This window comes from Sorex araneus, chromosome 1, assembly GCF_027595985.1.
Source record: "Sorex araneus isolate mSorAra2 chromosome 1, mSorAra2.pri, whole genome shotgun sequence".
Classification (NCBI taxonomy): Eukaryota; Metazoa; Chordata; class Mammalia; order Eulipotyphla; family Soricidae; genus Sorex; species Sorex araneus.
The window spans coordinates 286,742,746-286,768,704 of NC_073302.1; the positions used below are offsets into that span (position 1 = coordinate 286,742,746).

The window sequence follows — 25,959 nt, forward strand, 5'->3', positions numbered from 1 at the left end:
TCTATCTCCAAAGTGGACAGATTCAAGTCAAATAAATATATATCTTTAGACCCTGGATTTTCTTCTGAGATTAGACACTACTCTCAGTCATCATTATCATCATCATCAGCAGCAGCAGCTGCATCATCATCATCATCATCATCATCATCATCATGTTGAGCATCTAATTTCTCGAGCGATCTCAGTAACATCTCCATTCGTCCTAACCCTGAGATTTTAGAAGACTCTCCTTACTTGCCTTCTCAATGATGGTGCACTGGAGGCTCTTTCAGGGTCAGGGGAATGAGACCCATCATTGTTAACTGGTTTTGGCATATGAATATACCATGGGGGGTTTGCGAGGCTCTCCCATGTGGGCAGGAAACTCTCTGTAGCTTGCCAGGTTCTCCCAGAGGGAGAATTAAGCTATAAGATGTTGCTTCTGGGAGCTTGGTTTTAAATCTCTGGATGTTAGTCAGAGCTTGGTTTAAGTCTCTGGATGTTGGTGGGATTACACGGCATCGGGGGCAGCCCCTGGGTGTGACTGCCTAGCTACTGGAAAAATGGGAAATCTGGGCAGAAGAGGCCCAGTCCCAATCTGAGCATGCTTAGAGGTCTCAGCCTCGGGTCCCACACACCTGGGTTCCTCTCTCAGTACCTTCATGCATGAGGCTCGTCTGAACGTGTGGAGAGGGACCTTGAGCATGGCTGTGGCTAGGTTCCAGAGGTCTTTGGCCTCGGGAGCTATGCTGGGGCAGGGAGGGAAACTGAAGCCCACTCCCTTCGAGGGGCCCTGGGGAAGACAGTCAGGCACTCGGGCAAGAGACTCTTTCTCTCTCTCTGTATATATGTATATATATACATACATATGTATATATAAATATATTTCTTTAGACCCTGGATTTTCTGCCAAGAGATTAGACACTACTCTCAATATGATCTAAATTATATAATCATATTTCTTAAGATAATGAGATAAGAGATATTGTATATAAACTTAATTTTTTTTCAGATATCCTCATTTGTTTCACTAAATGCAATTTAGAAAATTTACAGGACAATTAAGGTGAGAACTCCAAAGTAAATAACAAACGTAAAAATAAATGAGGCTCAAATAAATATTATATGTGATAAAAATGTTATCTCATTATGAGCTACAAGTTTGAAATTTATGTATCTAAAAAGTATTTTTGCAGCTTACAAGTCAGACTGTTAAGAATAACTTAATAGGAAGTTAATAGAATGTAAGAAAGTTAGTTAGTGGACACAGAGATTATACTCATTGGAATTCTATTTGTCCACATTATATTAATGTGGTGTCTGCATTTATATACCTCACTGACACTGCCACTCCTAGGTGGATTTAGTGACATTGATCTTAGGAGGAAAGAGATATTTTTGTAGTACTCCAGTGACCCTTCTGATATACCTTTCACCTGTCATAAAGGTACCTCTGTGGGAAATTGATAACCTCATGATATGATTTCTGAACCTTTGTCTCAAAATGCTATAATCTCCTGGAACACATGAAATATGGGGTCATAAAACCAGACATACCCTTTAGGCTTTATAACCAGTTTAGATGGTTCCATTGTGTAGATTTAAAAATATCTCCTGATGTCAAAAGTCGCAAGGCTTTCCAAATACAGTTAAGAGTATGCTTGTCTCATAGCTGAACAGAACTGGCTCTGGCTACCAAGACAGTCAGTAGGGTGTTACGGCTGTGAGTTTGGCTCATGGTAGACAACGCAACCCTAATCACAAGGTCTTGTAAATCATTCAACTCCAGAACTAAACTAAAATTGCCTTAGACCATTTTTTATGAACTGATCCAAGTTGGTTTGGGTTCATTTTCCTTCCTTGTCCCCCTCCTTCCTTCCCTCATTCCTTTCCTCCCTCCCTCCCTCCTTTCCACCTTCCCATCCCCTTCCTTCCTTCCTTCCCATCCCCTTCCTTCCTTCCTTCCTTCCTTCCTTCCTTCCTTCCTTCCTTCCTTCCTTCCTTCCTTCCTTCCTTCCTTCCTTCCCTCCTTCCTTCCCTCCTTCTCTCTCTCCTTCCTCCCTCCCTCCCTCCCTTCCTCCCTCTTTTCTTCCTTCCCTTCCCTCCTCCTTTCACTCCCTCCCTCCCTCCTTTTCTCCTTCCTTCCTTCCTTCCTTCCTTCCTTCCTTCCTTCCTTCCTTCCTTCCTTCCTTCCTTCCTTCCTTCCTTCCTTCCTTAGTTCCTTCTTTTGTCCCTTCCCTCTCTCCTTCTCACCCTCCTTTCCTTTTTCCTCCCTCCCTCACTTACTCCCTTCTTTTGTTCCTTCCTTCTTCCCTTCCTTCCTCCCTTCCTTACTCCTTCCCTCCCTCCCTTTTACTTTCCCTCCCTTTCTTTTTCTGTCCATCCTTCCCTCCCTTTCTTTTTCTTTCTTTCTTTCTTTCTTTCTTTCTTTCTTTCTTTCTTTCTTTCTTTCTTTCTTTCTTTCTTTCTTTCTTTCTTTCTTTCTTTCTATCTTTCTTTCTTTCTTTCTTCCTTCTTTCTTTTTCTTTCTCTCTCCCTTTTTCTTTCTTTCTTTCTTTCCTTCTTTCTCTCTTCCTTCCTTCCTTCCTTCCTTTCTTTCTTTCTTTCTTTCTTTCTTTCTTTCTTTCTTTCTTTCTTTCTTTCTTTCTTTCTTTCTTTCTTTCTTCCTTTCTCTGTCTCTTTCTTTCGTCCTTCTTTTCTTTCTTTATTCTTCCTTCCTTTCTTCTTTCTCTCTCTTTCTTTCTCTTTCTTTCTCTTTCTCTCTTTCTTTATTTCTTTCTCTCTCTTTCTCCCCTTCCTTCCTTCCTTCCTTTATTTCTTTCTTTCTTTTCTCACATTCTTCTCTCCCTTTCTATTGTCCCTCCCTTTCTTCTTTCCTTCCCTTCCTCTCTCCCTGCCTTCCTACCTTCCTTCCTTTCTTCCTTCATTTCTATTATTTTACATATACTGAACAATTGACCTAGAACAGAGATGATTACAGGTAATATGTGCTTTTGAAATAGTCGTTGCTAAGCTGATGATCATTTTCCTGATCAACTAATTCCCAGTCATTTATTTAGAAAGCAGACTATATTAACCATTCGACCTAATTAGGGGCATCCTGTGAGATATTATGGAAATCAAAAATGATCTAGATGAAATAAGTCATTTGTTTTTTCTAATTCAGTTGATTGTTTTCTAAATTGCTGACTATAGCCTGTTAGATATGTAAGACATGAGGATCCTTGCTGTTTTGTTTAATTGTTATTCCTAGTGGTCTATCCTTTGGCAGGAGAATCCCCCTTAGTACTCTCCTTGAGCATAAAGGTCACTTTGTGGCAGGGAGATTCAAAACAATATTAATTCCTGCAATGTATAGAAGACAGATTATACTTGTGTCACATTGGGTAATTATCGGATCATGTGACTAGAATGTGTAAACTGCTAATTCATCAATGTACCTGCTCTTTGAGAACCAGGAATCTCTCCTGGGCTTCTGCAACATTTCTTTATCAGATGTTTTGGGTCATAAGTTTCTTCTGGAAGTTGACAGGAACATAAAAATTGCACAACATTAAATTTTTTATGAAAGAAGTACTTATATTTTCCTAACACATACACCCTAATTACAGTAAATTACTCCTAATGGAATATGCACTCTGCAATAGCAGGAAAAGAACCGAATTTAATTTCTCAGTGCCATAGGGAGGTCTTGACTATTCAAAACTGTCTCTAAATCTTAGGAACTATGGTTTTGAGGGCTAAGCTAAAAGAACTGAGCAGGAAATAAGCCTGATTAACATTTTGTAAGTAATTTTGAGCACAAAAGATGCGTTTACAATAATAGCCAAGACTTATCATCTACAATTGAACTTGACACTGGCAAATAGAGAAAGTAAATTGAATCCATTAAAATGACATCAAATAAATTATGATATTAGTTTTCTTGTACACTGATTACCACTTTTTAATTTTTTAAAAATTGATGGGATCTCTCTAGGTCCTAATAAGGGGAGCGGTTTCACAGTGATGTGGATGGCTTAGGAAACACTTAAAAACACATTATTCACTTGTTTTTAATCAGGGCTAAGCTTTCTCAGGGCTGAGTCTCATTTTACACAGTCCGTCAATAACTTATCTATAATAAAACGTCCAAGAGGGATGAAATTTTCCCAAGCAATTTAAATATATAAACTCTAGTTTTCTTTTCTAAGGAATTAGGTTCTTTCCACATAGTACAGGGTAATTAAAGCAATTATTTTGCGGTTAGAAACACATTGGCAATTGTCAGTAAGCATAGGAATAATAATCATATTTTCAGCAGGCTTGGAGAAGAAATGAATTTTTATGGGGATATAGTGTAGTTGTGGGGGAGAAATGAAGACATGCATTTAGAACTTTACCATAAACAGTTCCCCATTTATAATATGCCAAGATTTCTCTATCTTGGGCATTCATAGTGCTTTGCCATAAAGATAACTTTGTGAACAGCAGGGAGCTTTCATTTTGTGTTGAGCCCCTGACCATATCTTAGACTTTCAAAAATCTTCATTGAAAAGTCAAATTATCCTTTCTTTCTGCAGCCAGAGAATATGACATTGGATAGCTACAATCTTCCTTTCTTTCATTTTTCCTTCCATTTTCCTTCCTTCCTTCCTTCCTTCCTTCCTTCCTTCCTTCCTTCCTTCCTTCCTTCCTTCCTTCCTTCCTTCCTTCCTGCTTTCCTGCTTTCCTTCCTTCCTTTCTACCTTCCATCTTGCTTGTATGTATTTTTAATTTAAAACATTAGATATAATGATGTTAAACATCACAATAATGTTAAAGTTAATGATATCGATGTCCAAAGTTACTTTTCGGCACCACCATCAATGTACCCAAGAACTTTGACCAGTCTCTAGCCAGAATCACTCCTGTAAATAGTTATTATCTTGTGCCGTAGGGAGTTTAGCAAGCAAGGCACTTGCCTTGCAGGCAGCTGTCGCCATTTTGATTCTAGCCACCACACGGTTCCCTCTTCCCTCCATCACTGCATTGCCAGGAGTGATCCCTGAACACAGCCAGATATGAACTAAACACACTTCCTCAAAACACACACACACACACACACACACACACACACACACACACACACACACACTGAACCTTGTCTTCACCATTTTCCATTTATAAGAGTGATCTGCAAAGACATTTCAGCCAACAAATCTGATAGTTTGATGGAGTAAATAATGCAGTAAAATCTATGATATAACTACCATTGCAATCAAAATCATTAAATTAAAAACAAAAAATCATATGCAGGAATAATATAGTGGGCTCTGGCAAATAAACTAAAGCATGTGGAAAGGGAGATGGTTCAAAGAGAACCAGTTATCACTTCATTGACCAAAGTGCTTTCACATATATTGTCTGTCCATCTAACAGAACTCAGGATCTTATAGTTCCATAGGCAATGTTCCAAATATTTGCCCTGCTTTCTGGTGGTTTGTATACCAACAGTCGATTAGTATATTGCACTGGAACTAATCCTTTTATTTTCCAAACTTCCAGAATACTGTATTCATATCTCGTTTATAGTGTTTTCTCTGAGGATTACATTTCAGTTATTTGTATGTGTGTTTATATCTATTATAGACTAGTAAGATTAAGAACATGCCCTTTGATTTATGTGCCTCCAGCACCTTATTCAGTAATTGACAAATATCACCGGATTTATGTATATAAGTGCAAGTCAAGGACAGATCCATTTGAACGTAGTGAAAGTACTATACAAGAGTGTCCTTTTGTTGTTACCTACAAGATCATCTTGTGGATATGGTCATAGGTAAAATCTTAAAATGTGAGCTAGGACCATTTTTAACTTCGTTCTAATAATTCATCTGTACATCATCTCTATACACATCCATCATCCATCCATAATTTAGTCCATATTCCTTCATATAGCATAGAACTTGTGGATATGTTATTTTCAGCCACTGAGTTTACTTAACTTTTCACCTAGACAGTTACAGATTCCTATTATTTTCATGTATTATATGATGGTTCTGCTTATGAATTTTTCTCAGTATTAATAATAACCATTCTCTTAATCACCAGGTGTCATTGTTGCCATAATTTATATGCATAAAATTATAAAAAGACTACAACTTATGCAGACATACAGGAATTTTAGTCAGATACATGTTTTCTGTTAGGTAAATCCTGTCATATCACTAGATCCTATAATATCATTGAAGGGCATTGAAAAGGTCCAGAGAAAGAAAAAGCTTAAAATAGCATCTAATCAGTGGGAAAAAATATAGTAAAAAAAATAACATTTATTTTCAGGAACCAAAACCACAATCCCATGACTATGGAGAATTATGACACATTTTCAGTTTAGCCTATTACTCAAATGTTTATCATGTACACATGGATGTATCATTCAGGGTGTAAAGAGAGTAGAAATTATTGTTTTTAAAAAACAAACTTTATGAAATGCCGATCGCATTATGTTCAGCATTTTATGCCATGAGTGAACTGGCAGCGAGAATTGGTTCCATTTTGCTTTAGATTTCATTGATATTGCTTTGTTTGCTTTACATTCTCTGTATCTCTATTAACATCTGGACCTCAGGAGATATTACCTTGAAATTGGCAATTGCATGTGGGCCATGCAATATGCCAGGTCTCCTTTTTCATGATACTTTTCCTCACAGAGAAAACAGTATGTCCCCCTCCCAACCCACCTCCAGTGCCCCCAGAAAACATAGCCCGAGCCATCAGCATTACAAGGCTAAATGATTGGCACAGCTGGAGAAGTTGAATATTCCTATGCAGTTGAATATCCCTCTACAGTTTTCTTAAAATTAGTTGCTTATTAAAATATTTGCATCTTTTCGTCTAATCATTTGTATATGTGTTTATATGCTCACAGCAGACAAAGCCTTCCCACAATTGGAAAAAAGTATCTGTTAGTCACTGTCATATTTGACTAAGAATGAATCTGGACATAAGAAGCCTTAATAAAAGTACCGTAAAGTATTTATAGTGATTATTTTTTGCCTTATGTGTAGCAAGAAAGACTATAGCACTCCAAGAATCAAACAGAAGCATTCTTACTTAACCTTTCATGGATTTCCTCAGTGTTATTCTGTATGGACTTATCAAACTAGGGACTTAATCTTCAAAACTTATTTTGTTAGTATGAACTTGAAATTAAGCATTATCTGCACGCAGTCTCTCCAATCATGTTAATATTTATCTATTCTAAATTTATCTTGCAGTTAAATTATACAAATAATTAATTTACAATAAAATACAAAAGGAAAAAGTAGACACTGAAAATCAACATTTTTATATAACAAGTGTATATATGTGTATATATATATAATGCACTTGTTCTATGTTGATATAATATAGATGTACATGTGTAATGCCAAAAAGGTAGACGCAAAGAAAAAAACTCACTTTTCTATAGTCTATTTCTTAAATCAACAAAATATCATTAACCTCTTTGAAGTTTCATAAATCAGTCTAGTTTGAATGAGGGTCCTTGAAATATTAGATGAAAACATAAGCAATATCATAAGCAATATTTTTCCTTTTTTATTGTTTTTTGCTTTTTGGGTCACACCCGGCGATGCACAGGGGTTACTCCTGGCTCTGCACTAAGGAATTACTCCTGGCAGTGCTCAGGGGACCATAGGGGATGCTGGAAATTGAACCAGGGTCAGCCAAGTGCAAGGCAAACGCTCTACCTGCTGTACTATTGCTCCAGCCCCAAGCAATATTTTTCTTAACATCATCCTCAGAGCTTTGTTTGGGTACTTACTCTACCCCAAAGATAAGGGAAATAAGTGAAAAAATGAACAAATGAAAAAGCTCATCAAACTAAAAAGCTGCACTATGAAATAAATTTGCATTAAAATAAAAAGACTTTCTAAAAAAACGGGAAAGATATTTACATGTGATACGTGGGATAAAACATTTATATTTGAAATTTACAAAGAACTGAAAAAGTTCTACAATGAAAGACAAACAACCTGAACTAAAATATGGGCAAAGAACCCATATAGACCCTGCTCCAAAGAAGATATGTAAGTAGTCAATAGGTACCTGGAAAAATTGTTTATTGTCTCTTTTTTGTTAGAGAAATTAGGGGAATGCAAATAAAACAACAATGAGATACCACAGCACACCTCTGTGAATGACTTTTATTGAAAAGACAAAAAGCAAGTGTTGGAAAGGATGTGGAATGAGGGAACACTTTACATTCTGGGAAAGCAGACTAATGTATATCGAAACCAATCAGAGATGCCTCAAAAACTTAAAGAAGTTGGAGAGATAGTACAGCTGTAAAAGTAGCTGCCTTGATATGGCTGACCCTGGTTCCAACCCTGGCACCCCTATATGATCCAGAACATAGAGCCTGGAGTAAACTCTAAGCATCAATGGATGTGGCCAAAAAATGAAACCAAAAAAACGAAAAAGAATAAAACAGAGTCCCTGCTATTCAGTTACCCGATTCTGAATATTTACCCTCAAAATACAAAAAACCTACTTCGACTAGAAATATGCATTTCTGTTTATTACAGAATTATTTACAATAGCCCAGAACTAGAAACAACTAAAGTGCCAATGGACGGATGAATGAAGATGTGGTATATAAACACAATGGATTGCTGTGAACTATTTTTTTCAGAACAGATGACATCCTACTATTTGCAATGTCATAAAAGGACCTAGAGGGTATTATGCTTAGTAAAATTAGCCAGATGGAGAAAGACAAACACTATGTGATTTAACTCATATGTGGTACATAGGGAAAACAAACAGATGAACTAAATAAAACAAAAACAAACTCTTGGACTCTACCACCAATAAGTGGTACCAGAAAAGAAGAGGGGAAAAATAGATAATTTGGGGTGAAGCAGTCAGTTGTATGGTATAGGACTTCCGTTACAAGTATATGTACAAAAATACTTTTTAGATACATGGATTTCAGTGGCGAACTTTATGTGGTATATACACATTTGTTTTCATTATTATACACTGAATGTGAAAGTGCATATTACATCAATCGACAAAAATAAGAAAATTCGATGTTTGTCTACGGACGTGAGTCTTTACAAGCTATCTAATCTTTTCCCAATTAACTTCACATATGACCATTTCCCTTTTGCTGTTATCATAAATAGCACTCTGATGATCATCCCTTACAAACATCTTTGAGTGTATTTATAACTGTTTCTCTGGGGGAAATTCCTAAATGTAAAATGTCAAACATACATACTTTTATGTCAAACATAAAAGGCTTTCAATGTATATTGTCAACTTGCTCTTTAGCAGCATATGAATAACAACCTAACCTCTGCCAACACTGGTGAACAAGTTCTTTAAATTTGCCAATCTGTTGAAATAAACATGTCTCGATTTTCTTTGCTTTTTCAAATATAATTATTGATGATGTAGAGATTTAAACAATCTCTCCAGGCCAACTTTGGTTGTATTAGAAAAATAAGGTCGTCGTATTGGCTCTATTGTATGTATCACACAGAATTTACCCATAAATTAACTACCAGGTCTTTTAGTGGTGAATGTAAATAAAATATTTCACATGTTCTATTTTTTTGCAATGATTATTTGTGTCAGACTAAAATACCACTTTATATAATTTCTTACATTTTACTTTAAAAATCCTCATTATTCATTCTGAAGCACAGTGATATTTAAGGAATTCCTCTTTATTCATTGAATAAATTGCCCTTTTCATTCACCTCCCTGTACTATATAAATTTGGTAGGCATGCATTTCATTTCGTATAGTTTATCAACACAATGCCAGAACTTGGTTCTATTTATTAGTACTTCTTTTAGGTCAACAAGACTTACCTACAACTTCTTTGTAGTTAGACAATGCACTCAATTTTGAGGCCATGTATTAATACTTTTATTTCACTGATGTTTCTCCTACTCACCCACAACAATCTCATGGTACTCTGACCATGTGGAAATCAGTGTGTAATGGAAGAGGCATTTCACAGAAAGTCCAAAGACTGGAGTTTTCTTCTTACTCCCTTTCTTAATTGGCAGATTCATTTCCTATTCAGATTTTGGTGAGATCTCTAACATTGAGATTTAATTTAGCTATTACGTTGGTATTCAGTGTTTACAACTGAGTTCCAGAGTTCTTTCCACAAACCCTAGAATTCAGCTTTTATACCTACCTATCATCTAGTCCTTTGACCTTTTCCCCATGCAAGGACACCTCTCCGTTTGCAGCTCACATCACTATCAGATGCTCTAGACAGAATGGCAAACCAAATAATGGCACAGAGCAGGTACCTTTGTCAATAAAACAAGCATAACATGAGGCCTCTGGTTTGTGAAGAGACCACCTCTTCAATAAAAATGAACATTTTGAGGCCTGAGTCTTGACAGGAATTTTCTGTTTGGACTTGCCCCTAGATTTCTGGACTTAGAGCATTTTTGAGGAACCTACTGGCCTATTTGTTTGCCATAAACTTCCTTTTTAATAATAATTCTTGAACTTTCCAGGTTGTCCTAGTCATTAGCTAAATAGGAAAATCAATCTCACATCTTTAAAAATTAAAACCAAATGACTCTGTGTAAGTCTAAGAGATTGTCAAATATGGAAGTGATCATATTAAAAGGTCCATATCTTTGCATTTATGCATATTTTGATGAGCCTATTGTGCAGACTCTGAAAGAATATCAAAAGAGAAGCCTTATGCTTGTTTTAATAGTGAATGCATCATTGGATTAAGGTGTATGTGGTCCCCTACAATAACTAAAGCAGAGAAAAGCAATTACTTTGTTGAGTACATTCCTTGTGACTGTATAGTTAAATCTCATATTTTTCACATATGTTCATCAAACTATTTACTGTTCCACATATGGATTAGATGATGCAAGATGAAGAAATGACTCCCTAATAAAACTAAAGAAATGGCATATATTTATGTGGAGTTGGGTAATTTATGGGTGAATCTGATGAAGCTTGAATAAGTGTGATCTATATTTTTTGTTTCTTTTTGCGGGGGGGGGGCAGTCTTGTCTATGTCTAAGGCTTACTTGTGGTTTTCAGCTCAAACAACATTCCTTACAAGTCTGGGGGGACTAGATGGGGTACCAGGGCTCTACGCCAGGTTAGCCATGCAAGTCAGCCACAACCTACTGCACTATCCCTCCAGCCCCTACATTTTAATATTTAACTGCTGACTATTGAAATTTTCAGAAAAGATCATTAATAGTCTTTTCTTTCTCTCATAAGCACCTTGACTGATCCATTTGTAGCTCTCATTCACATTCACTACAAACAGATACATAGGTTGAGAGAAGAAAATGCCACTGAGAATTGCTCATTCTATTAACGCAGTATTATTTGGGAATACATGTAAAAATTCAAATTGCATCCATTTTTAACTATGACCGTATGAATCAATGCCTTATTTTGCTTTCCCATTTGAGCTCCTAGTTTTTGATTTATGATAATCTTATTTTGAAATACCGATTTCTCAACCATCCTTCAGGCAATATTTTAAAGTTACCAAATACATGTAGAGTGGTTTATAACCATCATAATGTTGAGAGAAAGCATTTTCTTTTTTAAGACATACTCTTCCATATCAACATCTCACAGCCAAATACATATATTTAATGTTAGTAATGTTCAAACAAAAATTTTTACTATGAACCCTGTGTGATTCTGAGGCTGTACTGTGAGCTCATCTGTCAGGCTTTATGAGGTAAATAGGTTACAGATATAGAGGCTCATAACAGACATTATGTTTCCTCAAGGAGTCACTTCATTCTGACTATCAATGTGGTTAGACTCCAAAGAATTGTTTAAATTAAATGGAAGTCTTGCTTCGGAACGAATTCAAGTAAAAATAAAGGGACAGCAGAAAGTGCATTTTAATTTCTATTATTTTCTTCTTTTGTATACCTCAATTTATTTCTTTCCTATTCCCACCTACCTAATGGAAAATTTATTCATATAAGTCATGATATTTTGTCAAGTTGCTCAAATCAGACCGTGTCTTGCATTTATGAAACCAAATAGCTAATACAAACTCTACCTGCTCCCTCAAAGATAATATTATGGAAAAGTAACCATTACTATTCTGAAAGAAGCCTATTCTCTATCACACTATAACCACCCACAGGTACTGTCTGATGAGTAGATTCCAATTTTTGACTTTTGAAATGCTCAGACTTTTTAAGCCTTATCAAAATGCTCCAAGAGAGTTTTCAGGGCAGAAAATATTTTCCACCAAACTTATAAAAGAAATTATTTTCTCTAACAGGCATGGATAAGCCTTATATCATAGGAAAAATATTTAATCCATGCCAACTTTTATTTCCCACGTTGAAGTCATGAGTTTATTATAGGAGTAATCCTTACATAGGGTAATATTTTTTCTTTTTGGATCACATGCAGTGATGCTCCTGGCTCTACACTCAGGATTATACTCCTGGTGGTGCTCAGGGAATGACAGGAATGGCCTTAGGATGACAATAGGATGACAGGGATCAAACCTGGGTTGGCCCTGTGCAAGGCAAACTCCCTACTTGCTGTACTATCACTCCAGCCCCTAAATAAAATCTTTTTAAAGACCATTTTTGTAATTATATTTATGTCTTTATTTCTTTTTTAAAAATATTAAATTTTAGGTGTCAGAATTACAATAGTGTGCATTTTCTGTTTTTGATGAAGAAAGTTACTGCACCTTTACCGTGACCAATGTGCACCCAATTCTCGAACCCCTGTCCTTGGATTGCCTTACTCTGCACACCCCTCCCCTCACTGCCTGATAATCTCAGGTTTGCGATTAAAGGCCAATGATTTCATCCTTATCAATACTGCCTGTTCCTGTCCTCTGATTCTCTGTATGCCACAAATGGACACCATGTGAATTTATCTGTATTATTTCCTCCTCCCTCTAACTTAACTTCAACTAACACAATTGCTCTATTCCAGTATGGTATTTATTTTTCCTTAATATTGGAAGCATGTGGGGCTGGAGTAATAGCACAGTGGGTAGGGCATTTACCTTGCATGTGGCGACCCGGGTTGGATTCCCAGCATCCCATAAGGTCCCCTGAGCACCGCCAAGAGTAATTCCTGAGTGCAGAGCCAGGAGTAACCCCTGAGAATTACTGGGTGTGACAAAAAGCATATATATATATATATATATATATATATATATATATATATATATATAATATATGTAGGAAGCATGTATTCATGTCCAAACATTAACTGTGTTTATTGAGGTACTTGGATTTACCATACTGTTTTTTTCTTTTTCTTAATTATTTTTTAATTTTATAAGGTAGTTCACAGTTCACAATATTTGATCACACTTAATATTCAAACACCAACCTCACCACTGTTACACCTTCCCACCACCATATTTGGGATGTTTCTGTCCCAAGCCCCAATCCCTGTCCCAAAGCACAATTGAAATAATATATTTTGTACTGTTTGGTATGGAAAACTGCTGAAAATGGTACAAAAAACTATCCGTAGAGGAAAGAGTGTGAAGATTGTTCTATTTTGGTAGGGGTCATTAAGACCTTCTTTAGGATATGGCTAACGTGTTTAAGGTTGAGTGATGTTAACGTTTGTATATAAATTTGAAAAAATATGACTCATACCCTTCTTTACTGATTAGCTAACCAAGCAAATCATATTGCTTTTCATAAAACTATTTTGTTTGTAAAGTGATGGTAATCTATGGTGTACACTGAATTTGATATGATTTATGATACTTTAAAGATTCAAATTTTATAAGTACTGAATATTCAGCTGTTATTTAGAGCATACACAGTTGTTTGAAACTGTCACTGATAAGCTGAGTATTGAAATTTGTTAGAAATTTTTTACATTGGTGTATAAAATCAGCTGCACATTAATAATAAACACTTATACTTTAGAGGTGTTTGGCATTAAGACTTGATTTGAAAATGTGGGATATATATACATATATGGTTAAATTAATTTTAATATTGTAGTAAGACATCTGATAGCCTAGTTCTCCCTCTTGGAAAACCTGGCAAGCTACTGAAAGTTTACTGCCCACACGGGTGAGAGCCTGGCAAGCTCCCCTTGGCATATGCATATGCCAAATACAGTAACAATGGTGGGTCTCATTCCCCTGACCCTGAAGAGCCTCTAATGCGGCACCATTAGGAAGGATGAGTAAAGAGAGGCTGCTAAAACCTCAGGGCTAAGATGAATTGATATGTTACTGGCCCCACTCAAGCAAATTGATGATCAATGATATGACAGTGATACAGTAATATATATATATATATGTATATGTATGTATTTCCCTCTGCGATTGGTTTCATGCTACTTGAACCCCATCAAATGTGGTGTGGGACTCTTGGAGTATGGGTAGGGAGTGTCCAGGGAATAGGTTCATTCGTGGGTGAGGCTTGGCCTGAGCATGTGGGGGACAGCCTTGAGCATGGTGGCGGTTGGGGTTTGGATGTTTTGGGCTGCCAGGGCTGGGTCCCTTGGGACAGGGAGGGCTCTCCCCCGCCACCCTCTGGGGCACCCTAAGAATTCACCATACTGTTAGTCATACTTTTTATGCACACATCATTCCAATACCCATCATCAATCATGAACAACTTTGTAACTATGTATCTCAGAGTGATTGAATAAAAATAAGTAAATAAAAAGAATCTATAAAGGTAAAAAGGGAACCATTTGTTGCCCTACTAAGAGATTCTGACATCTGTTAGAGGTAGATGAATTAAATTTCCTATTTTAAGAAAAGGTATTTGTGTTTTATATCTTTTTATTGTAAATGTATATGTATATGTATATGTATATGTATATGTATATGTATATGTATATGTATAAGTCAATATATGGGAACAACCCAAGTGTCTAATAGCAGATTAGTGAATTAAGATATTATGCAAGTTGCCACTATGTGGATGGATCTAGAAGGTATTATGATGAGTGAAGTGAGTCAGGAGAAGAACAAATATGAAATTATTTCACTCACATGTGGAATATAAAGAAACTTATTAAAGGAATAATAACTGACCAGTGGCAACAGAACCTGAGATGGCGCACATAATTGACCTTCCCAAGATAAGGGTCAGGGTGCAAAGGAGAGAACCACCAGAGTTTGACGAGTTTGGAGAGAGGGGGCAAGCACTCTGGTGGTGGCTGTGGTCTTAATACATAGTATGCACGAAACATCATAAAACTGCAAATCAAGGTGCCTCAATAAAACAAAAATAAGTGCTCATTTATTCATTCAACCTTTGTTGTATCATTGTCACCGTGCCTACATCTTAGTGGCACTACAAATAAAGCAATGAATATGGCACAAACCCTGTGTGAAGGGCCCTATAGTAGCTGGAAAGAGAGACAAATTAAGTATAAATACAATCACGTGACGAAAGGGAAAGCAGTGCCTTCTGAGGAAAGATCTTGAACTCCATATCCACGCAGGGATCTTTCCAGGAACACGACCTTGATTAAACTATGCTTCAAGCCTATTTTGGTCTAAAGCATGAAATGAATTCCAGCTTCTACCTAATCGATGGACTGTCCTGTTTGATTGATTTTAGAGTTTCTGCAAGCCAATAAAATAGCCAAATCATTTTCCAAACTGTATGAGTTCTTTTCCAAAATCTCCAGACTGCCTCTGTTTTTTGTTGTTAAAGTGGTGAAATCTGTTGTTTAAATGTTATCTGGGAGACAGTTCCTTCACCTTAAATCAATGGAATTGAATGTGTTGCAAAAAAAATAAAAAAGGTGCCACATTTCAGTAAGACAGAGTTTGCAGGAAAGCAGACCCAGAGCAGAGTTTAGGAAGGACAAGCCCAAGTAATGATGAGGAAGAGGAAGGTAAACATTGTTTGCAGTGAGAGAGGTCTTTGCAGAGGCTGCAATCCATTTGCTTCTAGAGACAACAGATTTCAGGGATAAAGATCTTGTTCTTTATCTCCAATACCTACCTCCTGCTTTGTCGTTATCTGTGATTCTCAGATTCAAGAAAAATAAATGGATGTGAATGTGGTCTTTTTTTAGCACCTTCTTCTCTAATGTGATGGGGTTTGGGGAAGAAAACGGTGTTTGGGGATTTTTAGAAAAAATAAATCCAGGGTTAGAAGTATGCACTTTTGTTGAAAGTTCCTACTATTGAAAAAAAAAAAAACAGTCAATGATCACATCTCATAAGCTTATGTCAAGTACCATGGCAGTGGGCAAGGAAAGAAAGTGGCAAGCTAGTACAAATTATGCTGAATAAAGTCTCTTATACCACATAGTTTCAACCCTTGGGAATATGCTTTCCCGAGTCTTCCTGACATCACATGTACTTTGATGACTTCTGATCAGTGAGACTATCAGCTGTTAAATCTTTGCAACCTATAATTTTGAAAGCTGAATATTCATTGTTTTTAGTGTTGAGCAACAAGTATTTCAGAGGGTCCCTAACATAGAGAGCTTGCAAATATGTAGGCAAATAAGATGTTTCAAAGAATGTTAAGTAACAGCAAAAGAGCACACTAATTATAGAGGCCAATGTAAGAATTTATTGCATTTACTGGTGTAAAATCACAGTGAATAGAAGAGGTCAAAAACAGAAGTAGACTTGAGTAATTCCAATAGACACGGTTGAAGGAAAGAAAGGATTGGATAAAGAATAAATTCAGTTAATCAAGAAATATTTGCAGCAAAACTTGAGTTCAGCTCAAGGAATCAGTGATATACATAACTATGGCATATATCACCCAAACTGTTTTAGATGTTTAATGGGTGAATAAATAAGTACATTCATTAAAATAGGATGTGTGAAAAAAATTGGAAAGAGGAATGATTGAAAGTAAAAATTTAACTGAAGATTTCATAAACACGGTGATCTACACAGTGATTAAGCTGAAAGATAATAAAAGACTTGAAGAGTTCATTTCAAAGACAGTTCAAAACAACTAGGTTACATCTGTTATAAATTTCATGTGTGTCTCTAATGATCTTTGAGAAAATAGGAAACTCATAGTATGTAACTAGTGAGTATAAGTATGTGGACAACATGTGCTAATTTAGGAATGTTGATATAAGACAGTCTTGCTTCAAAAACGTGTTTCTGATTGTATGAAAGTTTCAAGTTTACCAAGTAGTGTGGACAATAATATATTAGATCACTTTGGGGTTGGTATCTATAAGTCTATCATAGTCACGCTAATATATCAATTTTACCTCTGAAAACAATTTGCATAGTCAATCAGATTTCTGCACTTTCATCCTTTAACTATGAATCTGGGATTTCTGATGAAATTTCTGTTCCAAAGTTTTTATTTCCCTGAACTAACTATAAGATGTAAGTGCTTGCTTATTTTTAAAAATGATTTTTAGTATCTTCAGCACTCAATTAAAAATCATTATTTCATTAGCTCTCAGACATTAAAAAAAAATTAATGGCTTCATGAATCATAATTAAGGCTTCTAGTTAGTGGCACAAAGAAAGCCAAATGTTGAGTCAGACTCTTCCATATCTATCATAAATGTTCCACTGATTCATTTTTCATCTCCCTCAAAATTTAACACAAATTTCTAGACTCCCTTTATTTCTATTTTTGATTATCTAGGGTATGAAATTATTTAGTCATAAGGCAAAAATGACATGGAAACATATAAAATCATAGCATATACTTTTGAATGAAAACATGCATATGTTGTCTCTACCCCCTACCATTTTATAGTTCTTACCTAAAAATGACCAGATGTTTAACAATAGAAAGTCTGCACATCTTTTTTTCTTCCCAACCTTTATATTTTTCTGCAACTATTTGATCTGATTTATAATTTATCTATTTACAAGCAGTATGGGTGATTTTCCTCACAAAGTTTTGAAATTCTGTCAACTTTTTAAAATGAGATGTTTAAAATCTACTCTAAACTATATTTTAATGAGCAAAATAAAATGAAGGAGTCCCTATGAAGGGAATTATGAATAGTATTTTATTTTTTATTGAATCACCATGAGATAAAGTTGCAAAACTGTCATGATTGAGTTTCAGTCACACAATGATCAAACACCCATGATATTTAATATTGTTTTAAAGGAAAAAATCCTATAGGAGTCAGCTAATATTTGTTAGATTGGCCCAGTTGTTATGTCCAAGATCTTGATTATATTGATTTTTTAAAATTTATTTATTTTTTAATTAGTGAGTCACCCTAAGGGTACAGTTATAAATTTACCCAGTTTTGTGCTTGTGTTTCCCTCCGTTATTTTATATTCCACAGATGAGTGTAATCATTCTATGTCTGTCCCTCTCTTTCTGACTCATTTCACTTAGCATGATACTTTCCATGTTGATCCACTTACATCAAAGTTCATGACTTCATCTTTTCTAACAGTTGCATAGTATTCCATTGTATAGATGTATCAAAGTTTCTTTAACCAGTCGTTTTTATTTTAATTGAATCATAGTGACAGAGTTACATAGTCATTTATGATCAGGTTTCTGTCGTACAGTCTTCCAACACCCATCTCTCCACCAGTGTATATTTCCTACCATCAGTATCCTCAGTTTCCCTTCCCTCCTGCCACCCCACCACCCCACTCTCTATGACAGGCTTTTCTGCTCTGTCTCTGTCTCTGTCTCTGTCTCTGTCTCTGTCTCTGTCTCTGTCTCTGTCTCTGTCTCTCTCTCTCTCTCTCTCTCTCTCTCTCTCTCTCTCTCTCTCTCTCTCTCTCTCTCTCTCTCTCTCTCCCCCCCCCATCCCTTTTGGACATTATGACTCTTTCTGACTCATTTCACTTATCATGATACTCTCCCTGGTCATCCACTTTTAAGCAGATTTCATGAATTCATTTTTCCTAATAGCTGAATAGTATTCCATTGTATAGATGTACCAAAGTTTCTTTAACCAGTCGTCTGTTCTCAGGTACTTGGATTGTTTCCAGATTCTGGCTATTGTGAACAGTGCTGAAAGGAACATACAGGTGCAGATGTCATTTCTACTATACTTTTTTTGCACCCTCAGGATATATTCCCAGAAGTGGTATTGCTGGGTCAAATGGGAGCTCAATTTCTGGATTAGTACACAGTTCTTATCCAGAGGAATCATTTCCAACTATCATTGCCATAGTAATTCCATCTCTCTCCCAACTGCCTTCTCTCCCAACACCTGAGGCAGGCTTCCAACCAGAGGCCATCCTGGCCCATATTTCTACTGTCTTTGAGTATTTGTCTCATTCTATTTTTTTATGTTCTTGGTTATATCTAATGGTAAAACCTCAGTCCTTTCTTTTTCATGGGCCCTTTCCATTAATCATTTCCTTCACCATATCCTCACTCTACTCAGAAACTTTCAAAGTTATCCATCCAAGGGAATGGAACAATAGTATAGCAGGTAGGATCTTTTCCTTGCACATGGTCGACCTGGGTTTAATTTCCAGCATCCTATATGGCCATCTGAGCACCGCCAGAAGTAGTTCCTAAGCGCAAAGACAGGAGTAACCCCTGTGCACCATTGGGTGTGACCCAAAAAGCCAAAATCTGTTTTTTTTAAAAAAGTTATCCATCCTGTGGTTGTCTACAGAGATGTCAAAGGCAAATTCCAGTTAACTTTACATAATGCACCCACATTATGAAATGTTTTTATCATCTTCTCTCTCTGCCTCTTTAATTGTAACATAAACTTTAAGAACACCAACATTCTGTGTTTGAACTTCTATCCTTCTACTTAGATAAATGACTTCTTGGGGCTCTGTTGCTTATTCTTCAACTTGGAGAGAAATATCAGTATAAAACTTTAGTAATTTGCTGTCTTGGTTCATGGAGATTATGCATATAAAGTCCCAGGAAAATCCCTAGGCTATGATGAGGTTTCCAGAAGCAATACCTACATCAAGTGACCCAGTCCTCCTCCCCATCCCCCAAATATTCTAATACATTCATCTTTCGAAGCAAGCTCACTTCCTACATTCATCACTCCTTGAGACATTTTGTGATATGTTATTAGGGCCAGTCATCTGGCGTGTCTGTTGTCTTATCCTGTATGCAGAATCATCCCCATGACTAAATCCCAAAGAAGAGCCTGGCCTGCCCTTTACCAGTCTTCTACACCGTTTGCGTTGATTAATAGGTTAAAGTGATACTTGTCATAACAGTTTATTGGGGATTGTCCAAGCAGAGAATATGGATGACAGTAGGCTACCTAGCAGCTGTTAGGGGATGAGCTTAAGTGCAGTGGCCGGATGAGGTGTATATAAACCTCCCAGGAAAATGGAACCAAGACCAAGAATGCTAGAAAACTGTCATGGCTGACAGATGACACTAGTATGCAGTGAGTAGTAATGGGGCAGCTCCTTTAAACAAAGGCTTTGGGTGGAGGTTAAAGAGTAGAACCGTGAATGGAAACAAACCTTGTAAATAGTAACTGTAGCAGAGGCAAGAGCCCAAATGGTATTTTTATGAGAACACACTAAGGCCAGAGAGATGGGCTGCAACTCAGTTCTCAGCCCATGTACATCCCCAAAAGCTATAGCACTCACCATAGGATCGCTTTCAATGTTTATTATATAGTGCACAGTGATTATAGGAATGAAAACAAAGTTAATTTTTGGAACAGTTTCATAATAAAAGAATTTTATATTCCTGGATGGTGATTCACTTTTTCATTGAAATACAAACGAATAACTACCTTCATTTTTTAAATTTGTGGTGGTTTTTTTTTTAGAATTTGTTTTCAGTCTTTCTCAGTTATGAGGAAAAAAGTTTTTATTCTTGGCATTTGGCACTTTTCCCTTTAAAAATATTTGGGGGTTATTATCTATTTATAAATCACTTGGTCTGGTGGAGGGAGCTTTAGTGCTAAAATTCACAGGGAATTGGATTCAAATTATAGCTTTTCTTTTTATTGTATGTTGTTGGATACATAGTTTAAACTAATAAACCTCTCTATTAAACATCAGTAGACTGTTTCAAAGATTATGTATACTGCATGACAAAATGCCTGGAATGGTGCCTAACTTGAAAAAACTAGATGTTATTATAATACGTGACTCATCAGTGATTAATTTTCCAGCCAATCATACTGGTTAAAAAATAATTGATAGGAGTTAATTCAGTGTAATGATCTTAGGAACCATTTTTTTTTCTACAAGGGAAAAACAGGTTTGAGGAGAGGGGGTCAAATACCTTATTTGTTAAATTAAACCTGATTCCTCATGAAATATTTTTAAAAACTGCAAGAAAAATAATAGAATAACCATATTTTAAGGTTTTCTTTTGCCACGTAATAAAATGGAGGGAAACCAAGTGTTTTCACTCGTAAAGGCGACATGAGAATAATTCAGTTGGTGAGATCAGATTTTAATTACCTAAAGAATCTAGCTAGATATGCTGGATATTATGCTAAACCAAACAGATAGTAAAAACTAGAATAAGAGAAAATCAGTCCAAGCAAAAAAATACAAAAGAGCAATATCAAAGATCAAAAAGGCTTGTATAGGATTTTCTAAGTCATAGTTCAGTCCCCTGAGAGGATAACATAAAAACCAAAATTTAGGCTTCAAAATGATTAAAGTTCTCAGATACTACTTCACTGACACATTACTGTTCGATATCTTTTATTGCAAACAACAGAAATTCATTTTTAATGGGGCTGGAGTGATAGCACAGCAGGTAGGGTGGTTGCCTTGCATGCGGCCGACCCAGGTTCGATTTCCAGCATCCCATACAGTCCCCTGAGCACCGCCAGGAGTAATTCCTGAGTGCATGAGCCAGAAGTAATCCCTGTGCATCACCAGGTGTGACCCAAACCATGCTCCCCCCCCCCAAAAAAAAAAAAGAAAGTAGTTTTTAAGCTGAGGCAGAATGTGACTTGTTGCTGAGAGAGTTCTTTTTCTCCCCACCTTCTCTACTTTGCTTTCTCTCTCCTTGTCATAGATTATTATCCTCATTATTCCCATTCTCTTCCTCATCATGATCATCACGATCCTCCTTCTAGCCTTGGCTTTGGCAGAGCATTTTTCTCAGCTACTCAATTGTCCTACTGGGAAATAGCATGACACCAGATGTAGTGTCTCATCATCTCTCTCAGTTACACTACCAATTACAAACTCTCAGAGAAGGGAATCCAGTTTGCCAACATTTTCACTAAATATATTGACAAACAATGCATATCTTACTTAGATAGTAAGTAAAAATGATGGAAAGAATACTGATGACAATGACTTACAAAAGCTCTGTGTTTCAAACTTGCTACTAATGGTCTAAATCCAGTGCTTTTCAATAACATACCAAGATTATTACTGGAGCGATAGCACAGTGGGTAGGGTGTTTGCCTTGCACGTGGTCGACCCGGGTTCTATTCCTCCATCCCTCTCGGAGAGCCTGGCAAGCTACCAAGAGTATCCCACCTGCATGGCAGAGCCTCGCAAGCTACCCATGACATATTTGATATGTCAAAACAGTAACAATAAGTCTCACAATAGAAATGTTACTGGTGCCCACTCGAGTAAATCAATTAACAATGGGACAACAGTGCTACAGTGCTACCAAGGTTATTAGTATATGGCAAATAATCTTTCCATGAATAACCTCCTTTATGAAACATGACATTAACTGAATAGTGATACTGTTCTCCTTTATATAAAATGCATTTAGGTTAAAATTACAGATATGAAATAGAAAAGATAGAGAGATGCAGTTGAGTGAATCTTACATCTCCAGTTCTACCTTTCATTCCAGTTTAAGAATCATTGATCCTGTAGTACAACACTTGAGTCTTTAGAACATCTGCCTCTTACATATTCAACACAGTGGAAGATAAAATTCTAGAGTGATAATATAAAGTATCCTTTGGTAGCTTCTTAAAATACTCAAATTGCTGCTTCATTCTAGTGGGAATTGTATGTATTGACTCTCTCCATCTGCTTTAGGGGTAACTAACTCGCTTTCCTTGAGTGCCTCTTGACAATACAAGATGAGTTTATTAAAGATATACAATGAGGATATAAGAATAAGTGAAATTTTTCCCATTTATACCAACTGATTTATTTGGTAAGAGTACAGCCAGAAGAAATCTACTGAAGAGAATTAGGCAATCCTTTCTGAAAAGAATGTAATAATCTACAAATTTCTTAAAATAAACTTAGGGTTTGAAGGGCTAGGTAAGATCTACAACCCTTCAATTAGGAGGAAGAGAAACCTGTAAGATGATGTTATCAGAGACATGCTATAATGACTCATTTTGTTTAAATTCCCTTAATAATAATATTTAACCACCCCAAAGTCTCTCATTGTTCTAATACTTCACTGACTTAACAATCTTGCTGACATAGTATGGTGCAAAAATAGAATTTTCTTCTCCATGTTTGATAGGATAGAATGTGGTTTAATTCAGCTTTTTGTCTAATTCTCATTTTCTACCTAACTTTTAAGACACTTGCTCTGCACTCTCTAATCATTGGCTATTAGAAAGGCATAGTCAGTGTTCATCTTTCACAGAAATACACTCACTAGAATCTTTATTAAAATATATTTGGATATTAGTGAGTTTTTTAATTAACTTCTTTTTGTTTTTAAAATATTTTTTGTGATGATAACTTTTATACATTATTTTTCACTAGGAGCAATAGCACAGCAGGTTAGGGCATTTGCCTTGCACGTGGCCGACCGGGTTTGATTCTTCCATCCCTCTTGGAGAGCCCGGCAAGCTACCAAGAGTATCCCATCCACATGGCAGAGCCTGGCAAGCTACCTGTGGCATATTCAATATGCCAAAAACAGTAACAACAAGTCTCACAAGGAGACTTTACTGGTGCCTGCTCAAGCAAATCGACGAACAACGAGATGACAGTGCTACAGTGCTAACATTGCGTTGTGTTATATGTTATGTTTCAGATGGGCACTGTTGTAAATCTGTAATAATAAGAATGTACTACATTAGGTTTACCACCAACCACACAATTCTGTCACTGAGTTTTTTCTGTCTTAAATTTATAGATGAAGAAATAGGCAGAGATTAGCAATTGATTCAAGATAACTGAGGATAGGAGCAGTCGAACTAAGCTACAGCTTTGATATTGCAACTCGATTTAGTAATGTCTGCAGAATCACACCAGATAGACTTACTTGCTGATAGGTAAATATTCTGTTCAGATATAAGAAGTAATCTTCAACTTGGTCTAGCTCTGTGGCAGCAATTACTTCTCACATGTAACTTTACATGAATCGTAGATGTTTTTATTTCTTCAGATAAGAAACAAAAATATATGAAATCTTTAGGTGGGAGGCAAGGATAGACTGCAGAGAACAAAAATGAAGCTAAATAAAGAAAGAAAAGAAAGAAGATCTATGACCCAGTAAGGTTTTCTCCATAAAGATTAGCCATTTAAAAAGTTTTATCACTGCTCTTTGCCACCACTAAGATTTCTGCCTAAAGGTAAAGGAAGATTAACCAAGTCTGACCAGCGTTCAGCCAATAATTCAGATTAAAAGAGAAAGGCATAAATTGCAAGTTTCATAAATTCTTTCAGTATGTCAAGGTCAGGTAAGGACAAGGGTCTGAATAGAAATGATTTGGGAAGTCTGAATAGTTATGACGCGATGTGATGAGCACAAATGAGGCCACCTACTGTCTTTCGGAAGTGACAGATCATGTTCTGATTGAACTGCAGAGTCCTGGATGATTCAATGAAGAAATATGAAGCCAGTGTGAAATCTGGGGAAGAAACAGCCACAGTCACAGGCTTTCCCTTTGTGTTGGAAGCAATTTCACAGGCTTGTTTTTTGGGAATTCATATCGGTGTGTTGGTGTTTGTATTGGGGTGGTGGGTCCAGAGACCCTATTTCCCACCTTCCAATGCTTTAATTTTCTTAACACTTGTCACAACCCCCACAAGTTTCCTTTGTCTGTTTGTTGTCACCAGAAGAACAGTTACAAAGGCCTTCTTCCTCTCAACAATTTTAGAGGTATGATTTGCCAGGTATTTACTGTGTCTGGTACAAATAAAGGAGTGTGGAAGCAACAAAAGTCTAGTAGGAACTGCAAAGAGTAAGAAAATTGCCCAAGGAACTGCAAACATGTGATACTCAAATCCAAACATAAAGTATAATCTTGGCCTTGTGTTGAAAGTATAGGAATAATCTTAGTAATGGAATATATGCACTGGTGAAGGGATGGGTGTTTGAGCATTGTGTAACTGAGACTTCAGCCTGAAAGCTTTGTGACTTTCCACATGGTGATTCAATTAAAAAAAATTATAGGAATAAGTAACTATCATTTATCAATCTATTATTTATTTTTCTATCAATTCCCTCTCTTAGTGTCATAAAATTTTGTGGACTATACAAGCAAAGAAGAAGTAGGGAAAACAATAAAAAGCAAAATTAATGGATAGAAAATAGCACTACAGGTATTAGTTAAACACACACACACACACACACACACACATACACACACAGCAGCTATTAAGAAAGGAAAATCCCAGATGGAAATTATCCCTGAGAAAGCATGAACTAGCTCTCTCTCTTCACTTCTTCCCTCTTCCTCTCCCCCACCCCATCACTACCCCTATTATCAACATTTGACACTTTAGTTTCTCCCCTGCCCTTAGCCTATCTTTCCTCATATGAGGTTACAGAGATGCAGGAGTTTTTTTGGAATATTGTTAGTGTCAGAGGAAGTCAGAAACAATTAAGATTTTTGTAACTAGTGTGTATGGAAGAGAGTTTTGTTGGGTGGAGTGAAGAATTCGGGACAGAGCTCGTAGAGTCTTTGTCTTACCTTGGAGAGAATAACTATAGGTATTTTTGATTTTGTTTTGTTTGGAGGGAGATTCCAAGCAGTGCTCAGGAGGTCTGAGGCATCCCACTGGCAGTACTTGGCCAAATAGGCTGTCAGTTCAGTGCAGTGACCCGAGCATATATATGTTCACACCTTAAAGTTGGGGATATCAGATCACCAGTGATTCTGGGGACCTTCATGACCACACGGATGCTCAGGGAA

At 36.5% G+C, this 25,959-nt stretch overlaps 1 protein-coding gene across 2 annotated transcripts in view; it reads left to right on the forward strand.

The window, feature by feature from the left end:
- Positions 1-25,959, forward strand: part of GPC6 (glypican 6) — a 1,181,929-nt gene that overhangs the window by 645,467 nt on the left and 510,503 nt on the right. The window lies entirely within an intron of this gene.